This window comes from Theropithecus gelada, chromosome 2 (genome assembly GCF_003255815.1).
Source record: "Theropithecus gelada isolate Dixy chromosome 2, Tgel_1.0, whole genome shotgun sequence".
Taxonomy (NCBI): domain Eukaryota; kingdom Metazoa; phylum Chordata; class Mammalia; order Primates; family Cercopithecidae; genus Theropithecus; species Theropithecus gelada.
In genome coordinates this window covers 56,808,435-56,834,634 of record NC_037669.1, presented here as the reverse complement: position 1 = coordinate 56,834,634, position 26,200 = coordinate 56,808,435, and the positions used below count along the sequence as shown (strand labels likewise).

Sequence of the window (26,200 nt, the reverse complement as noted above, 5' to 3'; positions counted from 1 at the left end):
TGCATCTAGGGAAATGGTTATATACATGGGTAGGGGGAATTGCAGAAGTGGGAAGAGAAGAGAAATAGTACCTGTTGCATACATACCTTGTGGAAAACCCTGTACTATGTTTCTAGAAATGACAACATTTCAGGATAAATATCATTAGTACGCCCATTTTTTTTCCAAAAGCAGACATCAAGGTTCAGAAATAGGAAGTCATTTACTTAACTAGAAAATAAAGGCAGAACTAGCTTTAAACTCCAGTCTGTTCTATGTGACTTCAAATTCCATGGCCTTTCTATTGCTTAAAAAGGAAAATATATAAATAAACAAATTTTTAAGAACCCAGTTTATTAGATACTTGCAAATGTGTTGCCTTATTCAATCTTCACAGCAGTCTTTTGAGGAAAGTATTCTTATCTCCACCTTCATTTTACAGAGGAGGAATGTGATAGTTTGCCCAAGACTATTATGTCCAATGGGAATCTCTGTTTTGTAAAAGACAAGCATCCTAACTTAGACCATTAGTTGGTTCGTAGAACTGAAAATGTCAGAGCTACCTGCTTTAGGAAGGATGTGTGATCCAGCAGGCCAACCCATGACACCAACACTGTTTCTCTCTCTCTTTTTCTGGCTTTCGCAGTGTTGACATCATCCTCAGGCTCCACAGAGTCTCCTACACTGCTCCAGTCCTTCCCCTGATGGCTGAAGCATGGGAGACTCTCTATGGAGCTTGAGCGTGAAGCCAACTTCCCTTTCCCAGAAGCCCTAGCAGTGCCTCTGTGCATATATTTGGCTCTGATTGCTTGTAGAACACATCCCTGACTGATCCATAAGGCCAGGCAGGGGGATGGGATATGATAATTGGCTCATGCCAAATGGGAACTATCCCTGGAGGCTGAGGATGAATGGACAGACATCCTTTCTACCCAGAGGCATAAAGACAAAATGTAGTGGAGAAGAAGCTGGAGAGAGATCAGGGCTCTGTCATCCAGAAGATGCAATGGATTCTGGGGAGGTTGAATGTATTAAACAACCTTGATAATCAATGCTGTCTGATTACCAATGGAATTTTCTTTCCATTTCACAATGACTGCTTTATAAAAACAATTAAGTAGCAACATAAAGTGCTTTTCTAGGCCAAATGAATGGTTCACGTATTAAGAACCATAGATCGTCTACAGTGACTGTAGGAAAGGGTGGGAGTGGGAGTCTGCTAAGTAATTCCACAGTCCTAAGCTCTGGAATTGAAGGACTCAGAGAGCCAGAGGATGACAGAAATTCTAGGTCAGAGTTGGGAGGATGCATTGCGGAAAGTTTCCACGATGAAGCTACATGTAGGATGATCAGGGAACAGTAAGTTAAAGACCTCACTTAGTCAAAGACCTTACTATTAAAGAAGGATCATGGGAAATAGTTCCATTTTAAAACTTCAGAAACTCTTACAAGGTAATAATGGTTTTTGAATATAAGTAATTCATACATACTCCAAATACTGAACTGTATGAGAAGTATAAAGAAATCTAATAGTCTTAATTTTTTCCTTAGTGACTTTGATGCTTTTAAAAATACAGCAGGTATAAAACTATTTCAAAAATGATTTTACTCACACTGTTTGGCATCCTTGATTTACTGAACATGTTCCTGAGTTATTCAGCAAGGGGGTTAGGAGTGGGGGACAGAAAAGAGTAAGGTTTGAGAGGTAGGAAGATTCTGGCATACTCAGGTGGTCGAAGTGGACTTGATTCTGAAAATAATGGTGAGCTGCTGCAAATCTGTTAGCAGAAAGGATGAACAAAGGCAAGGCTGTGCTTTAGGAATATTCGTGGAGCAGCAGTGTGCACAAAAGACCAAAAGAAAAAGATATTTTAAGAGATGGATTTGATAGACATCAAGAAAGAGAAATTGGCAAGACCTGGTGACTGACTGATTTTGGTTGGAGAAGGAAGAGTTATGGGTTTGTGCACTTGAATGAATGACAGCAATGACAGAGGTATAGACGTTATTTATAAAACTCATATCTCAGGCTTACTGCAGGTCACTTTTGTTATTTAAGAAGTTATTGGCTCAGTATGAAGTCAACCTGACAGGCAGAGAATTAAACACACTTTCTTCAAGGGGAAATTAGAGGGCTAGAAAATGAGAAGGTGATTTAACTTAGATATTAAGAGAAGAGAAGAACATTTTTTAATTAAAATAATCAAAAAATTAGAAATATTTTTCAGTGTTCAATATGATTTTTAAAAACATTTAATTCAGTGAAGCAAAAACCACTCGACCCTATCAAATAGTTTTGTTTACTTTAAAGGAACTGTTTTAGTGTCAAACAGAAAGGTTTTTGCCTTTGTGAATATTGCCTTGAGGATTGTGTTAAATTCCTACAAATTAAAATTTGTATGTGTAACTCATGTATTTGTGTGTAACTCATGTATTCGTAGAGAGCTTTAGGCCCTTAAACCTTACTTTTAAATTAGGAGAAGATCACAGCTTCATTCATCTTTTACAATTCTATTTCATTATCATTGATGTTGTTTCTTATCTCAACTTTTGAAATGTTGCTTCTTATTTCAACTTTTGGAATATCACAATAATTTGGTAGACATCTTTTGAGATATCTTCCCAGCCACAACTATGTTTCCTGAGAACGACTCTCTCTGCCACTAAATAAGTAAGCACAGCCATAGGTATACCATATGGCACTGCCTCTTGGCCATAGCTGATTGGACCAGAAGTAGTCAGATGACCCATGTGGAGCCAATCAGATGTTTTATCCTGCTATTTGAGCACTTGTATTAGGAAAGATGGAGATATTTGCTTATGGAAAGAGACTTCTAATAAGATGTGAATTCGTTGGCCAAAAGTGCCATTTTGAGGGGAGTTGTAGTAGTTCATATACACCTGAAGAGGAAGGCTTTCCTCTTCTGAAAGTAAATGTGGAAAGTAGAAAGAGACAGATAACTTGTAGCTCTAGAGAAAGGTGGAAAATAAAAATGCTTTGACTCCTGGTAACACTCCTGTACTACAGGAAACCAAGGTGCATACCGCTGAATTCTGTGAGAAATTTCTAAACCATAACCAACACCTGAATGTTAGACCTAGGAGATGGAACTTAGCAAATAAAGTTTTTACAACCATGTAAGGTAATTATGTTGGATTCTTAGGGTTGTGTTTGGGGCTATTCAAGTCTTGATAAGCAGCCTTTCTCCCTTTAACAACCCTCCCCATCAGATTTTCTGTTGCCCTGTTCCTATGAACACCCAGTATTCATTTTCTGCACTACAACATTTGACATGTATTCCATAGAATTTATGTCTACTTACTGTTGATAAGACTCTGCTATGCATTACTTTGCTTGGTTCTTCCTAATAATTAGAGTAATCTAATGAGCAAAGTTCAGCCTGAAGTGATGCTTTCCCAGGGCAGGCAACAAACATTCTGATATAAGATCACTACTAACCTAGTCAAAGTAGCAAGTTGACAACGTTACTTATATTTATTCCTTCTATATATTCACATTAATTGCTAACATATCACCCTAAGAGTATCATTAAATCACCCATTAAAGAGATAGTATCCTCTATTTTCATCTATTTTTACATAAACTACCTCCTTCTGGCAATACCCTTAGCAATTTATGGGCCTTTTGCAAAATTGGTTAATGATTCTGGGAGGCTCTTGCCAAAAGACATGTAATACTTCCACTTTCTTAAACCACACTGACAAAGTCAATCCTTAGAACAGTAGGAGGTTATAAGTGTATGCTGTGTTTCCATGATTGTGTGTTTTTATTCTCCGCAATTTAAAATTCTCCAACCAATACTGTTATAGTCCTTGACATTAAAACTGAGGGAAAGTCCTTGAAAGAGATGCTGCCATTATTTCTGGTCTCCTGGTTTTGATAGCCTGGTGGTTAAATAATCTCCCTAATATTCTGAAATGCATAATGCATTAAGCTCTTTGACTGCCAAAGAGGCATCACAGACAGATGGGATGTGTAATGAGCATGAGGCAATGGTGGCAGATCCTGCTCAATGCTGGCTGGTGGGAATGGTGAACTTATATCAGCATGATCTGAGCTCTGCAAAGAACACCAGGCATTGAGAATTGGGGGATCTGACAAAGAATCCGTAAACCTAGAAGAACTGCTCATCTGAAATGCTGGAGTCTTGGAGGGTTAGGGGCCAATAGAACTGAGCCTATGCTAAGGGAGGCTGGCCAAAGCTCTACAGGAGGAAGTCCAGCACCCTGCTAAGTTACCTCCCCTCCCCTCACATTCTCCATGTCTTCGCCTGAATTATCAAACAAGCATTTAGATCATCTGGTTGCATCTTATTTGCCAAATTAAATATAAGAAATCCTGTCCCTTTTGCTGAACCTCTGGGTCAGACTGGAGCCTGAGAAGACGCTCTGAATATAGAAGGTATCCTGGCTACCCAGGAACTGATAGATGTGCTGGGAAAACCAAAGCAAGGGAGAGGGGAGGAGAGAGGAGGATGTGAAGGAAGGAAGAGAAAGGATGAGCAGAAGAAAGGGGAGTGAAGAGGGAGGGAGCGGAAGGGGGAACTTAACATACAAAATGGGAGGAGAAAAGGGAAAGAGGTAGAGGTGGAAAATAGAGAAGAAAGAAGAGAGGAGGAAAAAGAAAGAGATGGCAAGAATAAAGGAGAGAGGTAAAGTAATTTACAAAATAAATCAATTTATTTAAGGGAGGAGGAAGGAAACAAGCAAAAAGAAGGGAGAAGAAGAAAAGGAAAGACTAAACGAAGGAAGGGAGGGAAAAAGGGAAATGATCAGCCAATAAAAAGCACCATATCTACTGTACTAGATGCCCTCAGTGCTAACCAGGGGAATAGAGGACAGGGGACTTACCCCAAGTCTCTTTGACCTCCAGCTGCAGACTGATCAAAGAGAGATACCTGTGAATCCTAGGTGACTTTACAAAAGAAAAATAGAGGACTACTTAGTGATAGGATAATGGATAAAGAAAAAAAAATGTCACCAATCCTTGTACCCATGTTCCCAGGCAGGATATTTCCACCATCTAGGTTCTCCTTCAGGTGGCTGGGGCTGATGGCAGATGCCAGTGTTAGTTACCCTGCTAGGACCAGAGCTTTAAAGGCTCTGGCACCTACCTAGGTAATGTCTGAGAAATGTAGGAGTTCTCCTGTTACGGAAGACTTCCATCCAGCAAGGAAGAGGTGGGCTTACCACAATGATCCAGGATGCATCTACTTACTACAAATGTCTCCCCTCAGTTCTGTCATCTGATGTGTGAGTCTGTTCCTCCCTAGTCAACTTCCTCCAAAGGTATAACAGCCATTAACATGTTTTAAGCTGAGACCAGCATCAACAAGTATGGGATCATCATTGGATTAATTTTTAACTTACTTATAAAAGAAAAGGTTAGTAATAAACAGGAATCAAAATGTTCTTGTAACCAAGACTTGTTCATCAGTGCCATGTCATTATTTGTGCTATTTTGTTATAGCACTTGCTTCATAAACCAGCCTGTCATTTGTTCTTCTTTCCTAGGTGAGAATAGCAGATGATATTGGTGTCACACTCAGATTTTTTTTTATTGGGCTATTGCATTCATCCCCCAGCTTCTGTTTGTATTGGACTCTAGCTGTCCCCTTCTGAGAATTGTCCTGGGTCAAAATGGGGCCATCTCCCAGGTACAGTGGCTCATGCCTGTAATCTCAGCACTTTTGGAGGCCAAGGCAGGCAGATCACTTGATGTCAGGAGTTTGAGACCAGCCTGGCAACATGGCAAACCCCATCTCTGTTAAAAAAAAAAAATAATACCAACATAGCTGGGCATGGTGATGGGTGCCTGTAATCCCAGCTACTCAGGAGGCTGAGGCCGGAGAATAGCTTGAACTCTGGAGGCAGAAGCTGTAGTGAGCTGAGATTGCACCATCGCACTCCAGCCTGGGTGACAGAGAAAGACTTCATCTAGGAAAAAAAAAAAAAAATGTAGGGCCATCTCATCTTGGAGATTGTCCACCTCTCTCCACAGCCTGCAGTCACTCATGAATTCCACTAGTGTGAGGATACAAAGGCTAAATCTCTGGACTCAAGGTGGGCCAGCTCTGTAGGGTAATTCACATTCACAGCTCCCTGGGGGACTCGGCTAAGACTAATTTTGAAGTCATATTTTTGCCTAATTTTTTCATGCATTCCCTTTCTCTTAAGCTCATCATCAAAAATCTACTTGCACAAAATTCTCTGTTTCAGGCTCTGCCTCTGGGAATCTGAACTAAGACAGCAAGATCACCCCTCCCTACCCCATCCAATCAAATTCCACACAGAGGCAGGAGATTGTAGAAATACCCAACATCACCACGCTTACAATATCTACCTGCCAAACCATTCTCATGTCTATAAAATGATGTTTTAGGAATTGTTGCTGCCTCAATATTATTTGAACCAAAATATTCGAGCTGGGGCACCATACAGACCCAGGAAAGACTTCACATACTTAAAAGTGCATTTGCATACTGTTAGAGAAAAGGCTTTCTCAAATAATACTTTCATGAAAGCTTCTTTTACCTAATTCCTTATTTGCTCAGGTTGGAAATACTGCACTCACATTGTAATAATATGAATGCATAAGCTCTGGGTTGAGGAGGAAAGCGAAGTACCCTAAATTACTTCATATAACTCTTGTGGTGATAACTAAACACTTTCTTCAGCATTGTACTATTTACTGACTGCATTTTATTTCTGCTTCAATAAAAAACTGTCAAGTACTCTGAGAATTTCACAAATTCACTTTACCCTACTGATTATAGTGTGCCATAAATTAATTACTGCAAGCGCATAATATTTATTTCTGCCCAAAGCAGTCTGCACTGGTAGGCCTTATTAACATTCATTGAAGAATATAAAAATAAAGAGTATATTTAACGTTAAAAAATCATTTATGCCTTCACATCTCCAATGACTAAGCTTAAAAATAATTTTCTACCTTATTTTTTTTGTTGAGTTTGTGTCATACACAGCCTCTTCACATCTTTAAGTTGGTTGCACAAGACAAATACAACTTATAGGTAATTCAAGCTATGTCACCTATCAACAACATACAAAGTGAAACATCACAGAAGTTTGATAAATTTGAAACCAGTTCTCCAGCCATTTCTGTAAGCAATCACTCTAGCTTGTGATACAGGAGGGGGACAGGGAAGTGCTGGGTAGAGAAGGGCAGGGTCCCAGGCAAGAGCTCCACCCTCGGGTCTGTGTCCATGGACCTGAATGAGGACAGGCATTTCTTTTTTCATGCTCAAAAAGTTGCCTTTTGGCCCACCAAGCCCCCACCATCCTGCACCCATAAAAACCCAGGACCATAGTGGGCACACACACACACACAAGCAGCTGGACGTTAAGAGGAGCAGAAGATCACACTGACAGATGCTAGCAGACACCGGTTGGTCATTGATGGTGGAATGACACCAGTGCTGAGGGGAATTTGGCCGGAGGCAGTTGGAGGAGAGTCTAGCCACTGGGAAGCCTGACACCAGGGAAAGACCACCTTCCCACTCCATTCCCCTCTGGCTCCACATCCATCTCACTGAAAGCTACTTCCACCACTCAATAAAGCTTTGCACTCAGTCTCCAAGCCCACGTGTGATCTGATTTTTCCAATACACTAAGGCAAGTACCCCAGGATACAGAAAGCCCTCTGTCCTTGCGATAAGGCAGAAGGTCTAAATGAACTGATGAACACGAGCTACCTGCAGATGGCAAAGCTGAAAGAGTGTGCTGTAACACACACCCACTAGGGCTTCAGGAGCTATAAACACTCAACCCTAGATGCTGCCATGGGGTTGGAGCCCAGAAATGCTCCCCATGATCTGCCCATCTGCCTGCTCCCCATGGCCTGCCCATCTGCCTGTTCCCCATAGGGATTTGAGCAGTGGGGCACTGAAGAAGGGAGCCACACCCCTGTCCCATGCCCTGTGAGGGGGATAAGGGAACTTCTCATGTTTCAGTTGTAATATCATGGAGGGCAAGAGTCATGTCTATTTTTTTAAATATAATTCACTTTCGAATCCCCAACAAAACCATCTCTAGTGGCTTGTAATGAACACAGTATCACTAAATGGTTGTTGAAGTGACAAATGAACTTGAATTCAAAGCATGATAGAGAAAATAAATCATTGAGTGTCTGGACTACAGACTTATCTGGCACTACGCATGCTTACATAATGTTAAGAATTTTTCTGATCTTAGTTTCCCTGCTGGGAAGAAATGAAGGATCGAAAACCTCCCTTGCAAATGTAAAGTGCTCTAACTAAATATCTGACCTCACTGATACAATATTTGGGGAAAACCTGTGGTAAAACAGAGTGTCTCTCTAAGAAAGTGGTTCTAGTTCAAACTTTTCAGTAAACTATGTTTGCCTGAAAACTAACTTGAACAAGCCAAATAAAGCTGGGTCTTCCTGTACAAAATAATTGAAGTCATGTTGCTGTACTTTACTTCTCAAAGTGTGGTTCACAGGCAGCATCAAAGGCATCACCTGGGAGCTTGTTAGACATGTAGAATCTTAGGCACAGCTCCAGACCTGCTGACATATGTATTCCCAGATGAGTGCATGCTTGTTAAAGGTTTGGAGGCACTGTAGCAGCAGGGCTGTTGGTGAGGGGCCTATAGGTCCAGGATTCTTTTTTCGTATTTGTGTGCTCTCACCTTCAACACCTAGCACCTGTCTCTTTGTCATAGGCCTTCCCTCCTACTGCTGGAAATTGCTTTCTCATTGCACATAAAAACAGGAAGTGCTTAAGAATATGTGTTCCCAGGGGACAGTCCTATGACTGACAGGTGAGAGTACAAATACACCAGATCCCTAGTCCCTGATTGGACAACTCTGTTTTCAGAGTTTCTCTGTGGCATTGAGCCAAAGTAAAACTCCATGGAACTTTGCTTGATATTGAAATGGAGAGTTCCCTTATTTCCCTTGCAGGGTGTGCGACAAGGGTATGGCTCGCTCCTTCCTTGCCCCACTGCTCAAACCCCTAGGGGGAGCGGGTGCCGAGGCCATGGGGAGTGCTTTTGTGCTCCAGCCCCAGGGCAGCGTCTAGGACTCCAGAAGCCCAAGTGAGTGTGTGTTACAGTGCACTCTTTCAGCTACGCTGTTTGCAGATGGATTGTGTTAATCAGCTTAACAGACCCTCTGTCTTATCGCAAGGACAGGGAGCCAGTGTGACAGCCTCAGTTCTTGCCCAGTGTACTGGAAGAATCAAATTACACGTGGGCTGGAAGGATGAGTATAAGGTTTTATTGAGTGGTGAAGATGGCTCTCAGCAAGATGGACGGGGAGCCAGAAGCCAGGGATGGAGTGGGAAGGTGGTCTTCCCTTGGAGTTGGGCTGCCCAGTGGCCAGACTCTCCTCCGACCCGGCTGAACTCCCCTTGGCGCCCATATGTCCTTCCTCTTCCCTCCTTCTCTGTGGTGCCACGTCAACGCTGTCTGACGCTCTGTTCCTCTGCTCCTCTCGATGTCCAGCCGCTTGTGTCTGTGCCCGCTAAGGTCTCAGGTTTTTACGGGCACAAGATGAGTGTTGTGGCAGGCCAAAAGGCAACTTTTTGGGTGCCTAAACAGATATGCCTGTCCTCGCTTAGGGCTGCGGGTCTTCAGGTTTGAGGGTGGAGCCCTTGCCAAGGACCTCGCCCTTCTTTACCCATCGCTTCCCTGCCCCACTCCTCTATCAATACCACACTCTTGCTTGATCTTTCCTTACTGTTTCCTTACTGGCCCTACTTCCTCACTTTCTCTATTAGTCCCTCACCCCCGGATTACTTTCCAGTAAATAACTTTCTCACGAAATCTCATTTAAGGGACTCTTCCTGAAAATCACAAACTAAGAAACTTATTTGTCAAACACATGTTGGGAAATGTTTAACAACTCTGTCTGGGCTAGGGGGTTGGCGGTCGGTGGCCGAGGGGTGGGGGTCAGGGGTGGAATCTCTGTTTTTTTACCTTTGACAGTTCCATGGTGTAAATATTCCCACCATTACAGATCTCAAACTATAAATATGTGGTTTCAGAATTAGAACAAGATACTTACAAACTGCTTTTGCAAGTGACTGTGAGCTGGTTCTAGCATACCACTGCCTATGTTTATATCCCATCTCATTTAAAACCAGTAAGTCTTTACAAAAGTTTCTGGAAGATTAATTATGGCATAATTATATTTCACAATACAAAGTGAAAGTTTCTAAAAATCAGTCTATCTGTCCAAAGAATCACGTGGCAGAAAAGATGTTTCAATTCATTAATTAAATGAACATTTATTGTGCAATTTCTATGTGCTCATTACTGTTGCAGAGGCAGGAGAACAAAAAAAAAATAATGAATAAGACATATGAGATCCCAGTCTATGAGGAGTTTACAATATAGTGAAGGAAACAAAAAAATCTGTAATTTCAAATTTTGATAAATACTGTGCATAAAACAAGGAGTCAAGATGGAGTACTGGATGCATTTGGGGAAACCTACTTTTGATAGAACTGCCTATAAAAGCAAAAGGAGATGCTGACCATGTAAGAGTGGTAACAAAAACATCCCAGGCAGAGTTAATAGTATGGGCAAATGTCTGGAGACAAGAAAGAGGCTGAGATGCTTGAGGAAATTTTTAAAAAGTTGAAGAAGGCCAAGTGTGGTGGCTCACACCTGTAATCCCAGCGCTTTGGGAGGCCAAGGTGGGCAGATCACCTGAGGTCAGGATTTCTAGACCAGCCTTGCCAACATGGTGAAACCCTGTCTCTACCAAAGATACAAAGATTAGCTGGGCATGGTGGCACACACCAGTAATCCCAGCTACTTGGGAGGCTGAGTCAGGAGAATTGTTTCCACCTGGGAAGCAGAGGTTGCAGTGAGCTGGAATCACACCATTCCACTCCAGCCTGGGCAACGACAGTGAAACTCTGTCTCAAAAAAAAAACAAAAAACAAAAAACCAACCAACCAAACAACAACAACAACAACAACAACAACAAAAAACAGTTAAAGAAAATGTTGGAGCAGATTGTGCAAGGGAAGACGTGAGGCAGTGAAAGATGAGATTGAGTGATTAATGTCCATTATAGGCCATGCCTCACAGGCCATGGTTAGGAAGTATGGATTTTATTCTAAATGCAAAGCACAGCATTAGAGAGTTGTGAGTAAGGGAGTGACTGGTTTTAATTAATTTTTAAGATGATTCTGAATCTGTGGAAAGTCGATTGGCAAGAGCAGAAGGCGAAGGATCTGTTAGGAGGCAAGATGTGGCCCAGGAAAGAGATGATACTGCCTTTGATAGCAGTGGCATTAAATACTTGGAGAAGTGAAGGAGTTGAGCATATATTTTGGAGGTGAAATTAAGAGAACTTGCTAATGAATTGAATGTGACCATGGGAAAAAAGAAAACTGAGTCAAAAGTGACTCAGGGTTTATGGCTTAAACAACTTGCTGCATCTTATTTTGTCTCTCTCTCTCTCTCTCTCTCTTTTTTTTTTTTTTCGTCTTTTCCTAAAAGAATGGGTTCATTTCACTGTCTTGGTCATACCTCCTCTTCTTGACCCCGTTTATATCTTCCAGAATTTTTCTGTTAAATCAAAGGTGACGGCATGCCCTTTTAAAATGTTATATTACTCCCAAGTAGCTGGGACTACAAGCGCCTGCCACCACGCCTGGCTAATTTTTGGTATTTTTTAGTAGAGACAGGGTTTCACCATGTTAGCCAGGGTGGGCTCAATCTCCTGACCTCATGATCCACCTGCCTCGGCCTCCCAAAGTGTTGGGATTACAGGCGTGAGCCACCGCGCTCGGCCACAGCAGTCCCCTCTTAATCAAAGTTTATCTTTCTGAGAGTTGGGCTTTCTACAGTGTCAGTAACCCACAGTCGGCCATGGTTTGAAACTAGATGATAACTCTATAAAAAGATACTTTGAGAGAGAAAGAGAAGAGGAACACCATATTTACATATCTTTTATTACAACATGTTGTTATAATTACTGTATTTTATTATTATTGTTGTTAATCTCTTACTGTGCCTATCTTGGAAGTTATTTTATTTTATTTTATTGTTTTATTTATTTTAGGTTCTGAGATACTTGTGCAAGACTTGCAGGTTTCTTATGTAGGTAATTGTGTGCCAGGATGGTTTGCCGCACCTATCAACCCATAACCTAGGTATTAAGCCCCACATGCTTTAGCTATTTATCCTGATGCTCTCCCTCCCTTGCCCCCTCACAGACACTGGTGTATGTTGTTTCTCTCCCTGTGTCCATGTGTTCTCATTGTTCAGCTGCCACCTATAAGTGAGAACATGTGTTGTTTGGTTTACTTTTCCTGTGTTAGTTTGCTGAGGATAATGGCTTCGAGCTCTATCCATGTCCCTGCAAACGACATGATCTCATTCCTTTTTAAGGCTGAATAGTATTCCATGTCATATATGCACCACATTTTCTTTATCCAGTCTATCGTTGATGGGCATTTGGGTTGATTCCATATATCTGCTATTGTGAATAGTGCTACAGTGAACATATGCATGTATATATCTTTATAATAGAATGATTTATATTCCTCTGGGTATATACCCAGTAATGGGATTGCTGGGTCAAATGGTATTTCTGGTTCTATATCTTTGAGGAATCGCCACACTGTCATCCACAATGGTTGAACTAATTTACATTCCCAACAACAGTGTAAAAGTGTTCCTATTTCTCCACAGCCTCAACAGCATCTGTTGTTTCTTGACTTTTTAATAAACGCCATTTTGACTGGCATGAGATGATATCTCATTGTGGTTTTGATTTGCATTTCTCTAATGATCAGTGATGTTGAACTTTTTTTCATATGCTTGTGGGCCACATAAATGTCTTCTTTTGAGAAGTGTCTGTTCATGTCTTTGCCTACTTTTTCATGGGGTTGCTTGTTCTCTATCTTGTAAATTTATTTAAATTAAATTCCTTGTAGATTCTGAGACATACTCTCAAGTGTCTAGAGGAGTGCCCAAAATATACAAGAATAGAGATGGCATCATGAATGTGTGCATTTTTTTAAAATAAAATGTTTTAACTCCCACTGTCATTTCTTCCCCCAGCCCTTAGGTAATAAATTCCTCAGTTGTAAACCTGATTGCCTGCCTGCCACTGTGTATAAAATGCAGCCCTTCAGAGAAGCACTGCTCTCTGGGCACAGTGGTAACTTCTCATTATGAGAGATGAAACAGATGAGTTAATCAGGAAGTTCCTTCATCTCCTCAGAGGCTCATCATTCCTGTTTCAGGAGTTCAGACAAGTAGTTAATCTGCTGGAAAGATGGAAAATGAAGTGGCTGTAGCAATCTATTCATGCCAGAGGGGGCCTTATATTAAAAAGAGGATGCTCATGTATTATCATTAAGGACATCAAGGTTGTTCACTCAAGGATTTATATTTTAATACTGTGTTTATTGAGCCTGCTGGCTCTTTTTCTTCTAGGTAGGGCAAAGCCACACAAAATCATCATGTGACTGTATACTACTTCTTATTTTATGAGGCCTTTAATGGATAATGTCTTTTCTTAAACCTCAGAGTAACCTGGTTAAACAGGAATTGTTCTCCCATTTTGCAGATAAAGAAAGTGAAGCTCACAGAGATGATAGGCTTTAAGGAGTTCACACAATAAGGTGATGACTTACCTGAAACCTAAATTCAGGACTTTCAACTAGTCATTCCATGACCTGACTCCACGAGAAGTTGGAGACTTCAGGATTCCATGACTCCATGGGTTGATTCCATGAGTTGATTTAAAAAAAAAAAAAAAAAAAAAAAAAAAGCCTCACTCCAGAGTGTAATGTCCATACACAGCCATTAAACTAAACTCATCCTATGAAGCACTTCATTAAAGTCTGTGCTGTGCTGTACTGTAAGGGTTCATGGGTCTGAGTTTCTGCTCACCAGACTTCCAGGCACATTCATTCTGACCAAGTCCATTGAGACTTTCACTCCATTTTTTTAAGTACGGGGTGTAAGTCTCTTTTAATAAAAAGTCACATCCTGTATAAAGGCCACAATGAAGCGTATGCACTTACTCATTTTTGAACATTTTTAACCTGAGATTTCATATAATTCAGCCTAACAAAATTTTATAAATTTTATCAGTCTTTTCCATGGAGACAGACAGACGTTCTGAAAAGAAAAATGGCCTTGAGTTCAGAAGCTCTGGGTTCAAGTCAGACCCTGAATGTAGCGCTCAATATCTGTGAGCCTTAATTTCCACATTGATAAGAGGGAAATGATTATAATAATGCCTGGATAATAGCATATTTGAGAGGATGATTTGAGAGCATCTCATTTAGCTAAGATTTATAAAATATCTATCTTGTTCCAGGCACTCTACAAAGTGCTGAAGAGACAATGAGGAATAGACAGAGTCCTTGCCTCCAGGAAGCACTATTTAGCAGAGGAGTAAATCAGCTATTGCCAAACAGCCCGGAAAGTCATAGCAATAGTACAATGAAAACAGAAAGAGGCTGGGTGCAGTGGCTCACACCTGTAATCCCAGCACTTCGGGAGGCCAAGGCAGGTGGATTGCCTGAGTTCAGGAGTTCGAGACCAGCCTGGGCAACAGGGTGAAACCTCGTCTCTACTAAAATATAAAAAATTAGCCAGGCGTGGCGGCATGTGCCTGTAGTCCCAGCTACTCGGGAGGCTGAGGCAGAAGAATTACTTGAATCCAGGAGGTGGAGGTTGCAGTGAGCTGAGATCACGCCACTGTACTCCAGCCTGGGTGACAGAGCGAGACTCCATCTCAAAACAACAACAACAACAACAAAAAACAAACAAACAAAAAAAAAAACGAAGGTGGCAGTTACCTCTGTGATTGGGGTGGGGCTTAGAAGGATTCAGAAGTGTCAAGCAGGAAAACTGTCTGAATCAGTGGTTTCCAGAATCATGAAGAGCTCTGGAAAATCCCTACACCCTGGCTGCCCCATAAAAAAGGTGCTGGAGTAGGTGGAGAGAGATGAGGTAGCCCAGGGTTACTTCTGAGTAGGTTAATTTGTGAACTGGAAGAGCTGCAGTATCCTGGGACATCATCATTTCAAGTGAATAAAGAGCAAAGGGACAGGAAATTGTGGCTTTGTTTCCACTGAAAGTATTTATGAATGAAAGCATTAACTGAGTGACTTAATGACAAAAAAAGATTAACTTTTAAAATGAGCACATTTCTCTATCCATGATAAATAATTACATTTTCTCAACCAAAGCTATTACATTAATAACCTGGGGTTGGTTTGGCAGAAGAGGGAGAATGGGTAGTGCCAACCATATCTCCTTGTTAGGTATTAGTCATGGTATGATCTATTGCTATGAGGCATTATTATTAGAAAATTAGAAATTATAGCATAAATATTGGAGAAACTCTTGGGGCGACGTCACATTGCACAGTGCTCTGAGCTTGAAATGTCTGTGCAAGGATTCAGAATTGAGAGACTATGTAGGCACTCAGAAGCCACCAAATGTTCCTTCCTCACTGGGCCAGTCACTGGATCAGAACAGAAACTACCAGGCAGAAATCTAGAAGGACCAGGCCAATGGATTCTCTGCCTCTCTTAATTCTTTGCCATCATATAGAACACCCACTGGCCAGAGTAGTGGATACATCTTAACTACCAACTAACATTTATTCACCCTTAATCTGGAGGAAAACAAATTAATCCTGGGGAACTAGCTCTACCCCTCATTATCATCTCCTGTAATTTCGGTTGGGCTCACTTCAGTTCCAGCCACAGGGAAGCACTCATTATCTGCTTCAAGCAAGGTATCAAATTTCACCTCCTGGCCAGAATATTAGAGAATGTGAAACAATACATAATGGTCCAGCAATGCTGGGATTTTGGCTGGACTTATTCCACTCAGTTGGGATAGCTGGACACCTACTAAGCTTGAGACTCCTGAGTGCCTGAGACAAAAACAAGGTTGAGAGATGAAAGTAGGAAAATTAGTTTTGATGACATAACTTGCCTCCTGGGATCCATCTGTGCATAATGCTAGTTAGCCTTTAACCTTCCAATTACTAGCCGAAATTCTACTATTTCACTCTAGATTGTTTGATTTGGATTTCAATTATGTTACTGAGAGAGTTCTGACTAGAACATGATGATGTGGCTTGGCTCTGTATCCCTACCCGAATCTCATCTTCAACTGTAATCTGCACATGTTGATGGAGGGACTTGGTGGGAGGTGATTTGATCATGGGGGTAGTTTCCCCCATGCTGTTCTCATGATAATGAGTGTGTTCTCATGAAATCTGATGGTTTAAAAGTGGCACTTCTTGCTTTGCGCGCTCTCTCTCTCCTTGCTGCCTTGTGAAGAAAGTACTTGCTTCTTCTTTGCCTTCTGCCATAATTGTAAGTTTCCTGAGGCCTCCATAGCCATGAGGAACTGAGTTAATTAACCCTCTTTTCTTTATAAATTACCCAGTCTTGGGTATTATCTTTATAAGAGTGTGAAAATAGACAAATACACATAAAATACTCTATATTGAGAATGCAATGAGTCCACTTAGCAAATCCAAGAATCAGGACATTTGCCCAGACCTGGAACCAGATAGAGCAATAATATGCACACTTTATCTGTAAAGGGCCAGATGGTAAATAGCTTTGGCTTTGCTGGACATACTTCCCTATGGCAGCAACTCAGCTCTGCCTTTGGAGGATTTTGCCTCCGGACCCCGAGTTCTGCTGCATCTGGTATCCCTTTCCTATTTCTGTGCTGAAGTTGTCTTTCAAAATGTCAGAGCTTTCTTTGTCCACTATTAGCTGTGTGTACAGTCAACTAAAGAAAAGAGGCTGTGCACAGAGCCAAGCCCAGGTATAGTTACGGAAGGAGCCTCCACTGCCTGAGTGACCAGAGAGATGGTATGATGCAACCAATAGCAGAAGAGACAGGAATCCATAGCCTGACAGTGGGCAGGAGGACCAGTGGGATGAATTTGTAGAATATGTAAGCATTTGCTGGGGATGACCAGAGAGACTTAAGGAATAAAATCTCAAGACAGGGCTTTTTGCAGCCAAATGTGTTGGGGACTCATGTCTTAATTTTGATATTTAAAAAATACATTTTAACCTTATTCTCTAGCAGAGGCTGATGGCATCTGGGGCACTTGGGATATACTTATATTTGTCTTTATCAAATGTTGATAAGACAAGCAAACAAATATGCGTGTTTAGACAAGTGAGATCCCACGATCTTCTTCCTTCCTCTCTTTTGACTCTGACAACATGTTTCCAAACAGCACAAAAGTTAACAGGAGAAACAGCCTCAAGAGTCCACAGTGAGAAAACTAGCCCAGTGCATTGGGAAAAATCCAGGGGGACAGGAAGGTAACAAAAGGCCGGGGTTAAGTGTTTTCTTCCCAACTGTTCAAGAAACTTGGGGATGAGAAAATTCAATGGCACTTAATGACATTTTCTAAATACCTTAATTACTTAGATGTTGGTTATTAGTTAATGAGCTAGAAAGATGAAATAAGACAATATTAACTCATAAGCAATCAGAATAATTCAATTAACATGAGTATGCATGATGTTGTCTGGAACCCTGTTGTGATAAATAAAAATGAAAACTCTTGGTAAAAATTCAAAGGAAAAATAAATGTCCTCATGTTCCTCCAAATCACAGGAAGGTAACTCAAAATGTTTACTTTTTAATCCTGGCCTTTCTTTTCCTGACTATAATCTATGAAATGAGAAAATTCAATGATAAACATATGGAATAGGCATCTCTATCTTTGATTAACCCAAAATCTCCTCACTCCTACAGACATACACAGGGCCCAGTCAAAAGTGTACAAAAACAGAATATTTAGTGTTTCTTCTTCTCAGTTATTCAGTTAACTTCAATATCTGAGGTGATAAAGACCTGACTTAAATGCCTGTTAAAAGATGAAGGTGGTCAAATAAATCATATGCTCTAGAAGAAAATTCTAAACTCTCAAAAAACTCACTGTCTTCTAGGGAGTACGACGTATTGACAACCAACATAGCAATATGGGCAATAATAAAAGTACATTATAAATCTATAAAAAGTGTAGAGATGGCACTGATGAGAGAAAGGCAAACGGAGTGGGATGGGCAGACAGAGGTTGCAGAGATGAGCATGCTCACGTTAGGTCTGGAGTCTGCACAGGAATTACGACATGGACAAAGGGGAGTTTAAAAGGGTCTAGGTAAAGACGACTGAATGCAGAAAGGTACAGACGGTCAAATAATGAGGCAGAAAGCACATTTCAGTTGATTTTACTGCTGGAATGGAGAGTCCAAGATGGAGGACCTAGAATGGTCAGTGAGCAGGCAACAATAAAAATGTTTAAGCAGAGAAATATTTTGAATACATTTTTTTCCACAACAGGAGACTGTTGCCTGTAGCTTTGTAACCAAAACACCAGGGGTTCAGTCTAGGTTCTGCTGCTTGCTGCACAGAAAGCCAATGACTGAGACGACTCGTCCTGCCAAGGAAGAAGGCTTTAACCGTGTCCTAGCAGCTGGGTAGACAGGAGCTCAGTCTCAAATCCATCTCTCTGATTGACTAAAACTAGGGGTTTCTATAGTAGGGAAGAAATGTAACAATGTGTAAGAAAACAGGAACTAGGGATGGGGCAAGGAAACAATCATGATGAATGAGTGTTCCCACATCTCATTGTCTAGATGGGGTGATCTTGTGAGTTTCAGTTCTTTGATACCTTTTTAAGAGGCCTGAAAGTTATTTCCTGAGGAAGGAACTCAAATAAAACAAATGAAATTTCAAGTTTTAAGACCAGAAGGGTCAATTTCTATGTTTATCCCAGAACGACTGTCTGTGGGACTATTGGGCTGGTTTCAACTTGTTTTGGTGAAGGGATCCTAGCATCCAGTCTATTCAGACTGATAGCAACCTCAAGTCTGTGACTACTGACAGTATTCTCAACTTCCCCCAGCCATTCCCATAAGAGGCAGGTGTTTTATTGTCAGAAAGTAAATTAGGAGCAGCAGCTGGGTGTCTGAAAGGGCTTGTAAATGCAGCGACCATTGAGATGGCCCAGGGAACTTACAGACAACTTTTTATTAGCAGGAGCCAAATTTTTAATGCGGAAGTTGGATATGTACAGGCAAGAGATGCCAGGCATTATTAGCATCAGTGCTTTCTGGCCTGCACCCTGCTTCTTCTTTGACATTTTTCCTAATTTCATTCAAGCATAATAGAAAGGCAGGGAAGAGAGTGTTGGACCCAAGAATGCCAATGCCTGTGTGTCAGAACTCTCTGTTTCTAAACTAGGGAAACCTCACTAATTAATTGTGAGACACTTTCTATTGGTCCTCAGTATCCTTTTGATTTGTCCAGGCTGCCACAAAAAAGCTATTAACATTGGCACAGGAAATGAAGCCTAGCTGCCATTTCTGTTTTAGGACAGTCCTGTAGATTGGTTTGTTAACAGTGGCTTCCAATGGACATAATTCCAATGGAAAGGCGTTTAAGGTGGTGGCCTCAGTGCTTGATGGTGGGCTACCAGAAGGCTAAAAGCCAGCCTTTGCAGAGTCAAGGCAAGAGTCAGAAGTAAGGGTAAAAGTAATCAGGGAATAAGTGTCCAGAAGTCAAAACTCAAGAGTCAGAGACATACACTATCCCTTCTGCTAGGAATATTCTTCCACCCACTATTTCTTTGATAAATTCATATTTATTCTTCAGGTCCCAGCTTGGAAATTGCTTTTCTTGCTCAACTCCCACTTGTCAATTTTGTCACACCTTTTATTGCACTAACAGAATCCCAGACTTTTCTATCATAGCACCCTTTACCATCTATGCAACTCTTATAGTCATTGAATATTTCCTTAAAAATGCAAAATGTTAGTCTGACTCTACTTATGACTAGCATAGCAGATTTCCCATTTATTTATTTTCAAATTTTTCCTAAACTTGTTTTGATGAGCAAGCCTCATTTACATTTTTCAAATTGAATTGACATCAGAATACAGAAAATAATAGGATTTGGCCACCCAACCAGGTTAGTTAAGTCAAAGGGTATGTATATTATCAGGACCCAAGGAGGCTTTGTGCCTTGAGCAGAAAAACTTTTTTTTTTTTTTTTTTTTTTTTTTTTTTTTTTGCTATAGCAGGGTCTGCTTCTTTTTCCAGGACATAGCCAGCCTAAAGTCTTGGCTTGAAGCCCTACTTCCCCATCTCTGGAAGTTCTCCATAGTTGCTGAGTGAATTCAATCAGTGAGGTAAAATGCGATTAGAACCCAGTTTGTCATTACATAAACCTGTATATATTATGTAGCCAATTGCAACCTGAGTTTGAAAGAGACAATGTACTTTGGAAAGAAAAAGGGCAATTATTCAAGTCAGAAAGGACTGGGCTTTATTTTTGTTGTTTATTGAGGGAGGGGAGTGTATTTTGGTTCTACATAAGCTTAGTCAAGTTACTTAGCCTCTTTGAGTTTCTGATTTATTAATTGTAGATATTTTGAAAGCTTGCTGTGTTGTCAGCTTTCAAATATCATTTGTTGAGGCTGGCACGATTTTTGACCATAATTAAAAGAAATAAAATTACAAGTACACATTTTGAAAATTATTAATTGGGTTACAACTTGTGTATATATATGCTCTTTCAGTTCTTACCACTGCTCTAAGTAGGCTCTCTTACTATCTTCATTTGACCTGATCAAATTGTCTCAGAGAAGTTAACCTGACTTGCTCAAGGACATCCAGATAGTAAAGGTCAGAGAGAACCAGGATTCAAACACAGATTGGTCTGATTCCTTAGCTCACGTAGTGCAGTTTGCCCACGACTATGTAAAATAACTGCAAATATAGCTCAAACATGGTCAGCTTACGAAGATGGTGTGGATGCACCTCCACATTGTGAATGGCTTTTTGACAAACTCTAGATGAAACCTGTATTTCCTGTCTTCCCTGGGGATAGTAGGCAAAAGTTGCAGAAGTGTGGGGCTTCTTAAAAAGCACTTTAAAGGGGGCTCACTCAGTGTGAAACCACACTGTTTGCCCCTTACTCCTTTCAATTGAACGTGATGGCTGAAGCTACAATAGGCATCTCATGACCATAAGGTGGCCTCTACGATGAGTGTCATACTAAGGATAGAGGAGCAGAAACAGAGACTACTCCTGGGTCCTTGATAACTATGGAGCTACCATACCATATCTGGAATGCCCACAACTAGACATCTTGAATGTGAGAGAAAATACAATTTTTTGTCTTATTTAACCCATTGTTATTTGATGTTTTTAAAAAAATATATGGCTGAACTGAATCCTAGCTAATACAGGCTTCCACTCAATGTTTCATTTTATGTTTCTTGGACTCAGGAATATAACAGTATGGAGACTTCAATCACATTTTAAAATGTATAAGGCATAACGGAATCAGGCAAGATACCCAAAAGAATGGTCAGAGAATACCAAAATGACCATATAATTTGTTACTTCTTCCGGCTCAGGACAATCACAAAAGAAGAAAGGAAAAGCAAATATTTGTTATTCTGCTTTGTAGTATTCCAATATCCATCATTTAGCTCCCAAGGAAAAGACTCCCAAAGACTGAATCTTCTGGAGTAAAACCTCATATCTGTCCCCTAAGAAATCATCCCACCAGTTGGTCTAATCTTTTTGAATACTGCTATAAGAATAGTCTTCTGATCTCCATGTTCTTACACGAACATGATACAAGAAGGTCCACAAAAAAAACAGGGACCACATATTGAGTACTTGCTCCATTGAGGCAGCACTCTAACTCCTTTACATCAATTTAACTCCTTGAATTTCAAAATAACCTCATGATCGTTAATTTCTTTTACAAATCAGCAGGCTCACATTATAAACTAGGTATGAACAGGAAAGACTGATTTCAAAGAAATGATGATAGAGCAAATGATTTGAAACCCATCTAATACTTTCAATTATTAAAAAAATATTATAGATGCCCTCCTTAAGAGAAAAATAGGGAAAAATATTAAATCAGAAATATGTCTCTTTTTAATATAGGAATTGACTTTAATTAAAGCAAGTTATGAAGCAAATCTCTAGAGCCTTAAAGTTTTTTGCTTATTCTGGTTTTAAATTTCTTAGCTCTACTGATAGAAAAGCCATTGGATCCATATTTGTAACCTGGCATGCACAGAGAACCTTGATTTGTTAGCAAACCAGCTAAGGCAAAAAGCTCAACACAATCAAGTCATACATTATCCTTGAGGTAACAGGAAGCTAAAGGGTGTTTGTGTTTATTTGTTTTTGTAAAGGGTTATAGTCTTTAAGAGGACAAATTAGTAAAGATCAAGTGCCAGTTAGGAACAAGATAACAAAAAATTTCAGGAGCAATTAAAAATGCATAAGGAAATATCAACATACTTTCCCCAAAATTATTTTGGAGTGAAGTCATTGGAGGCATGCCTCCCATGCACAGGCACCATTATCTTTGCATTTCTTCTGGGGGCTATACAGTGTATCTTCTACTTCTCCTTCCAGATCCTATTTCCACTGCTTTTCACCCTTCTCTGTTCCCCAAGAGGCTGCCCAGTGGGACCACTTCCAGTGTGGTTGGCCATTGGAGCACATTTCGCAGGAGACCAGAGGGGTGGAGACGAGCATGTTTAGGCCATGCATTCCCCAGAGTCTCCATGGGTTTTAACAAAGCGCATGCTCCTTCCACCCTGGCATTCCTCCTAACAGCTATCATTCTTTCTCTCCATTTATTTTTCTTTAGGTTTTAGTAACTATTCCTTTCCCTTCCCTACTCAGGCCCAGCCTATTTCTAGCCCCAAGGTGATACCCAAACTCTTTTGGCGTTCCCACATTCTGACCATGCCATGGTAAAGAATCTCTTTCTAAAGTGCTCTTGAAACTACACAGCTGTGTGTCATCTGCTTCCTGCCAGAACCCTTATTAAGGCAAAATGCCTTCAAAAACTTGGATATGAAGACTTGGATATAATAAATCAGCTCCCTTTATAGCTCTCTACCTCAGGAAACAGCCCCATGTATAATGTCCTTTTTGAGGATTATCCAGGGGAGTGCTAAGGTTATTACAGTCATAAATAAAGATGCTAACAGCTACAGGGATTCAAGAGTACCGCCAAGAAAACTTCCTTGTGCCAACCTGAGATGAAGAATAGTTCACATCAAAATGAAAGGGAAGAGGCAGCAGTTGAGTTATAATAAACAGAGCAATAAGCCACAGGCAAAGTCCAATAAGCAGGGAGAAGCAGGCAGGCTTGCCTACCTTGGGATGCGAGATCAGGGCCAGTTGGATGATAATGGGAACTCACTTCACGAATCAGCCACAATTGCTCAGGCAGCCTGTAGGGCAGAGAACAGAAAATAGGGAAAAGGCGACTTAATTCAAATAAACTTTTCTGAACATGACTTGAGACAGGCTTATCACAAAAATCCCTCACAGCGGTACATATTGGAGTTATTCCATCACATTTACACATATTAGAGTCCTCAATACAGCCATGATTATAGATCATATTCTTACTGAAGTCTGATTTTCTAATTTATTCATTAGTTCATTTACTTCTTCATCATCCATCCACCCATCCACTCAACAAACTGTACTAGGGCCTTTACAAAGCATGAGATTATGCATGTGAGATACAAAGAAAAGCAAGGGACAGTCCCTAACTATAATCTGGTTGGGCACATTAACAGAGAGATGAACAAGCTAATGATTTCATGATAAGTGATGGACACCATGATAAGTGTCAACAAGAAGTGGACAAATTCGTAGACACATACAGCCTACCAAGGTTGAACCACGAATAAATCCAAAACCTGACCAGACCAATAACAGGTAATGAGATTGAAGCCACAATAAAAAGGTCTCCCAGTGAAGAAAAGCCCAGGACCCAGTGGCTTCACTGCTGAATTCTACCAAACATTTAAAGAAGAGCAAAGGTAGTGAAATGCAGAAGGTAAGGGGAGCGCAGAGGAAGCAGACATGGTTCAGAGTCTGAGGGTCCTTGGGGATAGCCAGAGAAAGCTTCATGGAAGAGGTGGCAACTGAGCTGAATTTTAATGTGAATCTGACTTAAAAAGAGGAAGAGTGTCCTAGCATGTGGTATGGATCATAGGCATCTTTAAACAGACAATTTCAAAAGAGCAGAAATGTTTCTTCACATTTTTCAAGGAAACTCAATGCCTGAAGTGATACCCAATGTCTGAAGTACTCCCATCCTTTTCCTAACACATAGCTTTGTTGCTAGGCAACCACCACTGGGCTAGATCCAGCTTTATTCTCTATTAATTTGGGGGAGATATTTTGTTGTTTAAATTAATACCCTTGGAGCTTCATTTTACAAAGAACAGAGAATTGCTTTAGGCCTTTCTATTTGGTTTAACTGTGAATTTTCTAACTTCTCTTCAATCATACTTCCACCTCAATTTAGATCCAAAAAAGTCACACCTCTCACAGTGAAGAAGTACTGGTATAATCATTTTGAAACAACCTTTCTCAGATCCACTTGCTTAGAAGCTATTAAAATTTTAAACTCTCTTGGGGAATAGAAAAATGATTAAGATGAGTCTTTAGTATCTTTTTATAACAAGGAAATCTTGCAATATAGAAAAAGGTGTATTGTAATTATGTACATTAAACTTTGACTGCCTCCAGCTATGTAACCAACGCAATGCCAGGGGTTAGATGATGGAATAGCAATGTGCTTTAGGGTTTTCATGCCTGAAAACTTTTAAGACTGATAGAAAAATGTCCTGGTGCTGCACTATGAAGAAATATTTTTTTCTTGATTTCTATGAAATGCTATTGAATCATGTTATGGAAAGAGGCAGACTGAATTAGAATTATCTCCAAGAAAAATGAAGGCCCTAGAATAATTCATAAAATATTAGCTTACTATGCAGAAAAGATGTGTTCATTGTTTTATAGACGTATAAAATGAGACAAAAGGATATGATCAAAAACTGTGTGCAGTAATACCTGTAGTTGGGTTGAGAAACAGTAGTGGAGTTTCAAATGTCATAATGAATTGTGTAAAGGAGTATGTAATTGAATGTGTACAGGCATGCCTCATTTTATTGCATGTCACTTTACTGACCTTTGCAAATAATGCACTTTTTACATTTGGTAACCTTGTATTGAGCAAGTCTATTGGCACTATTTTTCAAACAGCATGTGCTTATTTCGTGTCTCTGTGTAATTGTCGTTTTGGTAATTATCACATTATTTAAAACTTTTTCTTATTACATCTATTATGGTGATCTGTGATCAGTGTTCTTTGATGTTACCGTTACAATTGTTTTTGGACACGATGAACCATGTCCATATAAGATGGCAAATTTAATCAATAAACATTATGTGTGTTCTGACTGTGCTACCAACTACCCATTCTCCTGTCTCTCTCCATCTCCTTGGGTTTCCCTATTCTCTGAGACACAATGAACAATAGTGAAATTAAGCCAATTAATAACCCTACAATGACTGCGAAGTGTTCAAGTGAAAGACAGAGTCTCACATCTCTCATTTTAAATCAAAAGCTAGAAATGATTAAACTTAGTGAGGAAGGCAGCATGTCAAAAGCTGAGACAGGCATAAAGTTAAACCTCTTGCACCAAACAGCCAAGTTGTGAATAAAAGGAAAAGTTCTTCAAGGAAATTAAAACTGCTACTCCAGTGAGCACACAAATGATAAAAAAGCAAAGCACACATTGCTGATATGGAGAAAGTTTGAGTGGTCTGAATAGAAGATCAAACCGGCCACAACATTCCCTTATGCCAAAACCTAATCCGCAGCAAGGCCCTAACTCTCTTCAATTTCAATTATAAGAAGGCTGCGAGAGGTGAGGAAGCTGCACAAGAAAAGTTGGAAGTTAGCAGAGGTTTGTTCACAAGATTTAAGGAAAGAAGCTGTCTCCACAACGTAAAAGTGCAAGGTGAAGCAGCAAGTGCTAACTTGGAAGCCATAGAAAGTTTTTCAGAGAAGATCTAGTGAAGATAATTAATGAAGGTGGCTACTTGAAACAACAGATTATCATTATGGATAAAACAGGCTTATATTACAAGACGCCATCTAGGACTTTCATAGCAAGAGAGGAAAAGTCAATGCCTGGCTTTGAAACTTCAAAGGACAGGATGATTCTCATGTTAGGGGCTAATGCAGCTGCTTATTTTTAGTTGAAGTCATTACTCATTTACCACCCTAAGAATCCAAAGTCTACTCTGCCTGTGTTCTAGAAATGGGACA

General features: G+C 40.3%; 1 long non-coding RNA gene across 1 annotated transcript in view; it reads right to left on the bottom strand.

The window, feature by feature from the left end:
• LOC112619704 overlaps positions 1-26,200 on the bottom strand; it is a 63,515-nt gene that overhangs the window by 17,123 nt on the left and 20,192 nt on the right. Inside the window, exon 2 of the long non-coding RNA XR_003118282.1 lies at positions 23,221-23,297. This is a non-coding gene — a long non-coding RNA (uncharacterized LOC112619704). The remainder of the gene's footprint in view (positions 1-23,220; positions 23,298-26,200) is intronic.